Raw genomic sequence first — 9,166 nt, forward strand, 5'->3', positions numbered from 1 at the left:
TAGCGTGGATTTTCTATACCCTACGATGTGAAAGTGTTGAACCAAATCAGCTGAGCTTCTCTTACTCAAGTTGGCACAATCAATCAACCATCACAAAAAGCAAGCAGGCAACAGAAAGCTATAAAGAATGTCTACACTGAAAGGGTGGTAATAAAATTGTCATTCAATGGGATGACATAATCTTAAGAGAACAAAGCAACAAGTTGCAGGATAGAAATCAACATAAAAAAATCAGCAGCAACTCTATATACCAAGGCAAATTATCTTTAAAAGAAATCAAGAAGGCAATCTTATTTCCAATAACAACAAAACATACCCAGAAATATATTTAACCAAAATGGTAACATGTACATTAAAACTATAAAACTTTGATGAAAGAAACTGAAGAGGACACAAAGTAATGGAAAAATAGCCTATGTTCATGGACTGGAAGAATCACTATTGTTAAAAATGTCCATCCTACCCCAAGCACTGTACAGATGCAATTCAATCTCTATCAAAATAACAATGATGCCAGCTGGGGAGTGCAGTCCAGTAGTAGAGCTCTTGTTCGGCATGTGTGATGCCCTGGGTTTGATCCCCAGAGCTGGAGTTTTGCAAAGATTTTCTTCATTGCTACAACAATCCTAAAACTCACATGGAATCACCAAAAAAAAAAAAAAAAAAAACCAAAATACCCAAAGCAGTGTTGAGCAAGAAGAACAAAGCAAGAGGCATCACACTTCTTGACTTCAAATTATAATACAAAGCTATAATGGAAATAGCATGGCATTGGCATTAAGTAGATACAGCCATCACTAAGACAATGGAAGGATCCTACTTTAAACCTGTGCATTTACAGTCAACTGATCTTCAGTAAAAGTGCTAAGAATATTTGTAGGAAAAGAACAGTCTTTAAATAAAGGATTCTGGTAAATGGATATCCATGTTCAATAATAATGAAACTAGATCACTCTCTAACTATATAAAAATCAATTCAAATGGATTAAAGGCCTAAATGTAAGATCTGAAACTATGGTGCTACTAGAAGAAAACATAGGGAAGTGCTTCAGTATTTTGGAGTTGCCTAGTATTTTGGAAATAATGACAAAAATAAAGAAATGAGATTACAACAAGGGAAAGTGCTTCTGCATAGTAAAGAAACAATGAACAGAGTGAAGAAATGGCCATCAACAGGTGAATGGATAAAGAAAACGGAGTGCATACACACAAGGTAAGACGACAGTATTTGGCCACAGAATAATTAAAGCCTGTCATTTGTAACAGGAATGCAACAGGGGGTCATTAAATTAAGCGACATAAAGGTGCAGAAGGACAAATACTGTATGATTTCACTCATGTGGAATCTGAAATAGCTGATCTCTTGGAAGTAAGAGAGTAGTTTGGTGATAATTAGAGGCTGGGGACAATAGAAGGCAGGGAGGGAAGGAGGAAGAAGCTCTGGTTAATGAATTCTATTAGAGAATTTGATTAATAAGCTCTGTTACAAGAAGGAAGTTCTGCTACTCGGTTGTACAATAGGACGGTTATAAGTAATAATGATGTGCTATGTGTTTTTTAAAAGCTAGAAGAAATTAATTTTCAATGTTTTTACCATAAAGAAATGATAAATGTTTTATGAGATAGACACATTTATCTCTATTTGAATGTTACACAATGTATTGAAACATTACATGGTGCTCAGAAATACATACAAATTTTACATATCAGCTAAAAATTTAAAATTTTAAAAAAGGCCACATTCCTTGTAAATGAAAAGACAAAAACCCTTAACAAAATACTGTCAAATCAAATCCAACAAGATATCAAAAATATTCTACACTATGACCAAGTAGGATTTATTTCAGGAATGTGTGTTGATTTAACATCTGAGAAATCGGGCAAGATAATGCACCATATTAATAGAATAAAGGAAAAAGAATTGATGATCATTTCATCATATACAGAAAACTTTTTTGGAAAAAATCCAGCACTTTTTCATGGTAAAAATACCCACAAACTTGGAATAGATAGGAATGTTCTCAAAGAAAGGCCTACAGCTAGCATGCATCACACTTAATGGTGAAAGTTACCTTCCACCTAAGATCAGAAGTAAAACAGGGGTGGGCCGGGGATTTAGCTCAGCGGTTTGGTGGCCTGCCTTGCAAGCACAAGGACCCAAGTTCAATCTCCGGTACCAAAAAAAAAAAAGAAAGAAAGAAAACAGGGGGGTCTGCTGCTGTCTCCACAAGGATGGCCAACATTTTAAAAGCATATACAGTAATAACAAATGCTTAGAATGACTGTGCAGACATTGGAACACCTGTGCATTCCTGATGGAATTGTAAAATGGTGTCCAGCCCCCTTAGAAAACTGTTTGGCAACTCTTCCAAATGTTAAACATACAGTCACCATGAAGTAGCAGCTCCATTTCTCAGTGTCTATCCAAAAGAAATAAAAATATGCCCACAAAAAACTTGTATGCATGTTCATCAAAGCCCCAAAATAGAAATGACCTGAATGTCTATCAACTGATGAATTGATAAACAATGTGAGAAACTCACACAAATGAATAGTAGTGCTCAGTAATACAAAAAAGTGAGTACATGCTTCAGAACACGTCACCACATGAAATATACATACTACAACATGGAAAAACTTTGAACACATTATATTACATTAAGGAGTTTAGTCACAAGTGGTCACATATTGTATGATTCCATTTGTTTTTCTGTTTATTTTACATTGAGGGATTGAAGCCAGGGCCTCACACATACTAGGCAAATACTTTACCACTGAGCTACATCCCCTGCCCATGCAGTTCTGTTTATATAAAATGTTTGTAACAGGTAGATCCACAAATAACAACTAAATCAATAGTTGGCAGGGCTGGGGAAGGGTGCTGAAAATGACTGCTCTTCACTTTAAGATGATGAAATTGAATTTAACAGGACCCGTTTCAAAATTTAAAAATTTAAAGACGCAATGGACACAGTATGCACTTTACCTTCGTGTGTTGGGGAAGAGGGTCCTGGGGGTTGAAAGAGCACTTTTGCACTGAGCTACCTCTCCAGATCTTTTATTATTTTTATTTTGAGACAGGGTCCCATGCTGGGCTTGAACTTGCAATTATTCCTCCTCAGTTTCCCAGGGTGCTGGCATCATGTGCTACCACAGCCAGCCAATGTGTGCAGTATACAAGGTTTGTTGACAGAGATAATACTACAGCAAGGAAATGCCCCTACATAATGACTCATTTATAAAGCAAATAGACCCAAATAAATGGAAAGGTATCCTGGGCTTGTGCACTGGAAGAATAAATGTTGTTAGCCCATGATACTTAATGGGATAAATAGATTTAATGAAATGCTGATCAAAATTCCATTGGCACTTTTGTAGAAATGGAAAAAACAATCCTAAAATTCATGACATCACAAAATACCTCTGAATAGCCATAGCAATCCTGAGAAAATGGAGTAAAGCTGGAGGCATCACACTATTTGATTTCAAAACATACTACAAAAGTACAGTAATCAAAACAGCAGGTACTGGAAGAAAAAACTGACACATAGACCAAAAGAACAGAAAATGTTCCAGGAATATATCCACACATTTAGTCAATAGACTTTTGGCAAAGGTGCAAAGAATATACTTAGGAAGTGTCTTTAATAAAGGGTGTCGGAATAACGAAAAATCACATGCAGAAGAGTGAATTTGTACTTTTATCTCTCACTTCATTCACAAACTGACTCAAACTGGATTAGTCTTGAATATAAGACCTGAAACTATAAAACTTATTTAAATAAAACAACACACATTGTTCTATTCAATGTTTTTTTTAAGCAGACCTCAAAAAGCACAGGCAACAAAAACAAAAATAAGTTGTAGCACATAATGATAAAGAGTTTTTTCACAACAAAGTGAAAAGGCAACCTATGAAATAGTAGAAAATATTTGCTGTTAAACACTTAACATCTGAACTATATAAAGAGGTCACATGCTTCACTAGCAAAAACAATTAAAACAAGGTCAAAAGACCTCAGTACACATTCTTAAAAGTAGCCTTAGAAATGTCCCACAAACATATGAAAAAATTCTCAACATCATTTCTGAAAGACATGCAGATCAAAACCACAGGGAAATACCACACCTCACAAGCTGTCAGAATGGATTTTATTAAAACGAATAAAAAACCAAGAGTGGGAGAAAAGGTACCCTCATGTCCTCCTGGTGGAAATGTTCTTTGGTATAGCCACTGTGGAAAATAATATGGAGCTTCCTCAAAAATTAAAAGTAGAATTTCTATATGATCCAGCAATCCTACTTCTGTGTATTCCAAGGAAATGGATTCAGTATCTCCAAGAGCTGTCTGTACTTGTTCGTTTATTGCAGTATTATCACAACCACCAAAATACAGAATCAACTTAAGCGCTCACCAATGGAGGAATGGATAAAAAAAAGTGATACATATTTTAATGAAATACCATTCAGCCTTAACAAAGAAAGAAGCCTGCCATGGGTTAGCAACATGACGGACAATCCTAGAGCATATTATGCTAAGTAAAGTGGGCCAAGCACAGGAAAATAAATGTCATGTGATCTCACTTATCTGAGAACCTACAGATGCAAACTCAGAATGAGAGAGTAGAATGGAAATTGCCAGGGAGATGGGGGCAATGAGGCAATACTGGTCAGTAGACCAGGTTTCAGTTATTCAGGTTAGTTAAGTTCTGAAGAGCACAAGTGCGGAGCAATGACTGCTGCTAATAATACTGAATCACACATTTGAAATCGGCTCAGAGTGCAGACCCTGAGTGTTCCACCATACCCAAGGCAATAATGGCCACACCAGTCAGTGTCATTGTTGTAACCATTCAGAACACATGAGTACAGTCATGCACTGTGTAACGGTGCTCTGGACACCTACAAACCTCCTGTACAATGCTGCTCTCCCAACATAATAATGGAGCTAAACATTTCTTATCACCCGGTGGCATCATATGCATCACAACTTCATAGATCAGTGTATTATTCGCATGCTTGTGGTGATGTTGGTAATAAACCTACTGCCGCCAGCCATATAAAAATAGAGCATATGGTACATAACACTTAATAATGATGATAAATGACTGTGTCATTGTATATGTGTTTACTATGAATAACTTTAGAGCATACTCTTTATTAAAAAAAAAAAGGTGACTGGAAATGAGTGTTCCATGTTACTCAGGGAGCAGCCTCAAATATTGCATATTCTCCACTTTTAGAAGCCATCAGGTGTGCTTGACCTGTATCTGCTGGGTCCCTGTAAGTCCTCCCTCTGACACTTGTGCAGCAACAAGATCACCTAGCTTTCCTGAGTGTATTCCATCATTAAGCAGTGCATCATTACATATCAAAGCATCCTCCTATAGGATATAAATACATACAGTCTTTGTCAACTGATCTTTCCTAAAGCTGGGGGCGTGGGGTAGGGTCCACCTCTGAGAATGGGGAGAGATGCCACTTTCTGTTTCCATTCTTGGCTTTCCTCAGCTAAGAGTCAGGCCTGTGTAAGTGTGGGCCCTAACTTGTCAAAAACAAGCAGAGGGAAGGAAAGTAAGAGGGCTGCATTTGGACTGCCAAAAGTGTCTCTGGCCAAAACTTTCATCACTGGGAGCCCTTGACTGATTAAAAAAAAAAAAAATCTGCATCCACCCAAAGACGTGGAGCTGTCTTAAGAATAATTTGTCTTCTCTATTTTACCTAAGAGAAGTTGTGAATACAAGTAAAGAAAAACCAGATTGTGCTGTATCAGAAAAGGCAAACAGACTGTGCTAAAGAGCAAGACTGAAGGGAACTCTCAAAACAGATCCAAGTTATACTGACAGGTTTCAGTGCTGCTGAAACTACAAAATCCACCTCAGCACCCACTTTTCCAACCTAGACTTACTGGACCCTCTTCTCTCAGTTCTACTGAAGTTTCACCCTTCTTCAGGGGAAAAAGTCAGAAAAGCTGCTGGGCTTAAAACCCAGACCCACATCTACCTCTGAGACTAGGGAAAGTCTTTTCAACCTCTGTAAACCTCAGTTACTTCAGTCCTAAAATAAGAATAAATAAGACTTTGTCTGCTACCAAATAGCATGGTGTGAAAATCAATAGATGTAACACATGTGAAAGAGTTCTACAAATGGCAAAACTCTACGAGATGCTTAGCATGATTTATATAAGCACTAAAATTAGGTCACACCTACTGTATTCTATTCACTCTAGTAAAGGCAAGGAGGAAGAGGAAGGGGCTTTTCCTAAGCCTGGAGGGAATGGTAGTTAGTAGAGGGGAGGCAGAAGAGCAGTAGGAAGGGTCTCCTATGGTTCTTTTTTACCACTGACTCTGCTATGAAAATTCCCCCACAAAGATTCAAAAGTCCTGTCCTTCAAATCCGAGAGTCACCGTGTTTAATCTTACCTCTCTGATGAGCTTCGTCGCAGCAATAGGAGAATATAAATCTGAATTATTAATACTTTTTAAATTTAGAGTTTCTAAATGAAGTCTTTCATTGATCTGGCCAGCCAGCGTGGACTGTGGTCCCTCCTGACCATACCAGGCCCCCTTTACTGACTTAGGTCTCGTTTTACAAAGTGAGAGCTGGAGAAGTAAGGATATCATGGCTGAAGGAGCCCTCGCCTGGATTGTGAGGAGACTCAGAGCTCTGATCGTAACTTGCTCTCGGCCCTTGAACAAATCACTTCCCCTTGAGCTTCACTAATTATACCTACTTTATGTGCCTCCAAGATAAAGGGAGAAAGTCTCTGAGAATATATGTGAAAGCAAGGTCTTTAAAAGAGACAAACAAACTGTAGGTCACTGCAAAGGGCTGGTGATAATAGTGTTTTCTTTTTTCTAAAGTATCACATATCTTTTCCCATGAAAGTTCTAACCGCACATTCTACATCTCCTTTCAAAGCAATATAAGACATCTTCTATTTATTTATTGTTCAAATATTTATTAAATACTTATCAAACAAACATTATGTGCAAGACGTTCTTTTATGGGAAAGGTACAACCTACGCTTTGGGTCAGCTGCTTGCAATGTGCCAATGCATGATTCTGAGTGAATTATGGATTTTCCCTCACCGCCAGTTACTTCCACTGCACAACAGAAGCAATACTGCCCATTTACTGAGGTTGTTGTGGCATTAAAAGGTATAATATCCATGAAATTACCTGGCAGAACAGTGACCAATACAATTGTTTAAAAATGTACCTCCTATATTATCACTGAGGGTATATATTTTCCCAAGGAGATATCTTTAAGGAAAATTGCTTAAAGGTAAATTTTCCCAAGGAGATATATATCCTCCAATCAGGGATTCGTAATTACATCCAATGATCTTTTTGCAAATGTATGCAAAATTTTAAGTCTGTATGCGCATGTACATTCTCCTGGGAGAAACTGCATAATTTCCATCAAATTCTAAACACAATATTTTAACAATCACTTCAGTATAACACTTGTTTGTGTTACCCAGCACGGGATGTCATACTCCAGAAGCTTGACCCACTCGTCAGTGAGGTTGAAGCCATCTTCTCCCATGACACTGCTCCCTTGCACATTCCTCAATTTATTGTCTCTGTGCTCCAGATCCATTCCTCACTACCTGCTGCACCATGATGGAGGGGAACCTTAAGGTTGTCAGCAGAGGCCATGCAGAGGAGAAAGGGATTTTTGTAAAGGCTCCTGCAGTGTGAGTAGCACTGAGACACCAGTAGAATGTGGCACATCCCTATGAATGGCTTCCTTCAGTGTCTTTCAGGATGATTTCTTCAGTGCCCAGCTCCTGAAGTACATAAGGCTCAGTGGTACCAAATGGACAGCAGCATCTGGCACTACTCATGAATGGCTTTACCATGATGTGCAAAGAAGGTCACTTCCCCTTCACATCCTCCATGGGACATCCCTAAAGTTTTTGTACCCAGTTCTGAGACGGATCTATGGACTACTTTCACCAGTGCCCATACCATATATTCCCAGCAAGTTCTGTAGGTACAGCACCTCGGCAAACTCTTCCACTATCCCACTATCAAGTGAACGACATCCTCTCCAGAAAGATCTGTGTCTCAACCCAGAGTGGTATAGGGACTCTTCTTTGAACTCTATTTCTCAGCCCTCAGGAAAGCAGCTGCTCCCTGTATCTGTGATTCTAGTACCCTTCAGAGATCTCTTTACTCCCCCTAGGCAATTCTCCGTAATTCCAATCCTCAGTTACAGCTAATAACTCATAATATTAAACTTCTCCTTATTCAAATTACCATGTGGTTTTGGTCTCCTGATTGGACTCTGCCTGATATAAAACTGTAATCGCAACTGATCCATGAGCTATACCCACAAAGAAGGTATTTGGGGATTGATTTGGTCATTCCCTTGAGCTTCAGCAAAGCACTGACTTCCTTGCCAAAGGAAAACAGGATGCTAGTAATCCTGACATGTAGTGGTATCACATTAATCAAGCTATCACCTGTGGCTGACTGTAATCTAAAACCAACTGAAGCATAGGCATTGAAATCCCGAGTGGCTCATACGCTTGAACGTTGTCAATATCGGTAACCCTGAGGGTGACACGGGATGGAGAAGGGTAAGTGACTTGAGTGCCACTTTCTTTAAAAAAATAAGTTCAAGTTCTTTAACTCAGCCTAAGTCACAGCCTGAGAGCCATTAAGCTTTCCTGACAGCCTTAAAAGAATGACTTACTCCTTGTAGCCAGGTGGCTGATGTTGTTGAAAATAAAACACAAACGTTAATTTGTGGGTGGCTGAGTTATAAAAGGAAATGATGATTTTTCAAAGGTTCCTGCATGAAAGCACTGATGAGGAATGAATTCAGAAACTTGCAGCGGGATATTCCATTGGACCGAGATGCACCTGATAGTCTTGGAAACTTTACCCATAACTCATATCATTCTGAGTCTGTTACCAGTGGAAATAATTCATTCTTTGATATCTGAAAACACAGGTCTTCCTTTGCTTCTAAATCCAGTGATAACACTAAAGGAAGACCAAAAGGATAAACCAAAGGGAGTTACCTTAAGGAAAAAAAATGATCATTTTCCTTAAGGCCAATCATAAATATCAATATATGCACAATATATGCACAGTTTTATATCAATATATGCACATCAGTAACTCGTAACAAACTTACCAAAATAATGCA

The sequence above is a fragment of the Fukomys damarensis genome, unplaced genomic scaffold (assembly GCF_012274545.1).
Source record: "Fukomys damarensis isolate Sample0158 unplaced genomic scaffold, DMR_v1.0_HiC HiC_scaffold_33, whole genome shotgun sequence".
In the NCBI taxonomy this organism is placed as follows: Eukaryota; Metazoa; Chordata; class Mammalia; order Rodentia; family Bathyergidae; genus Fukomys; species Fukomys damarensis.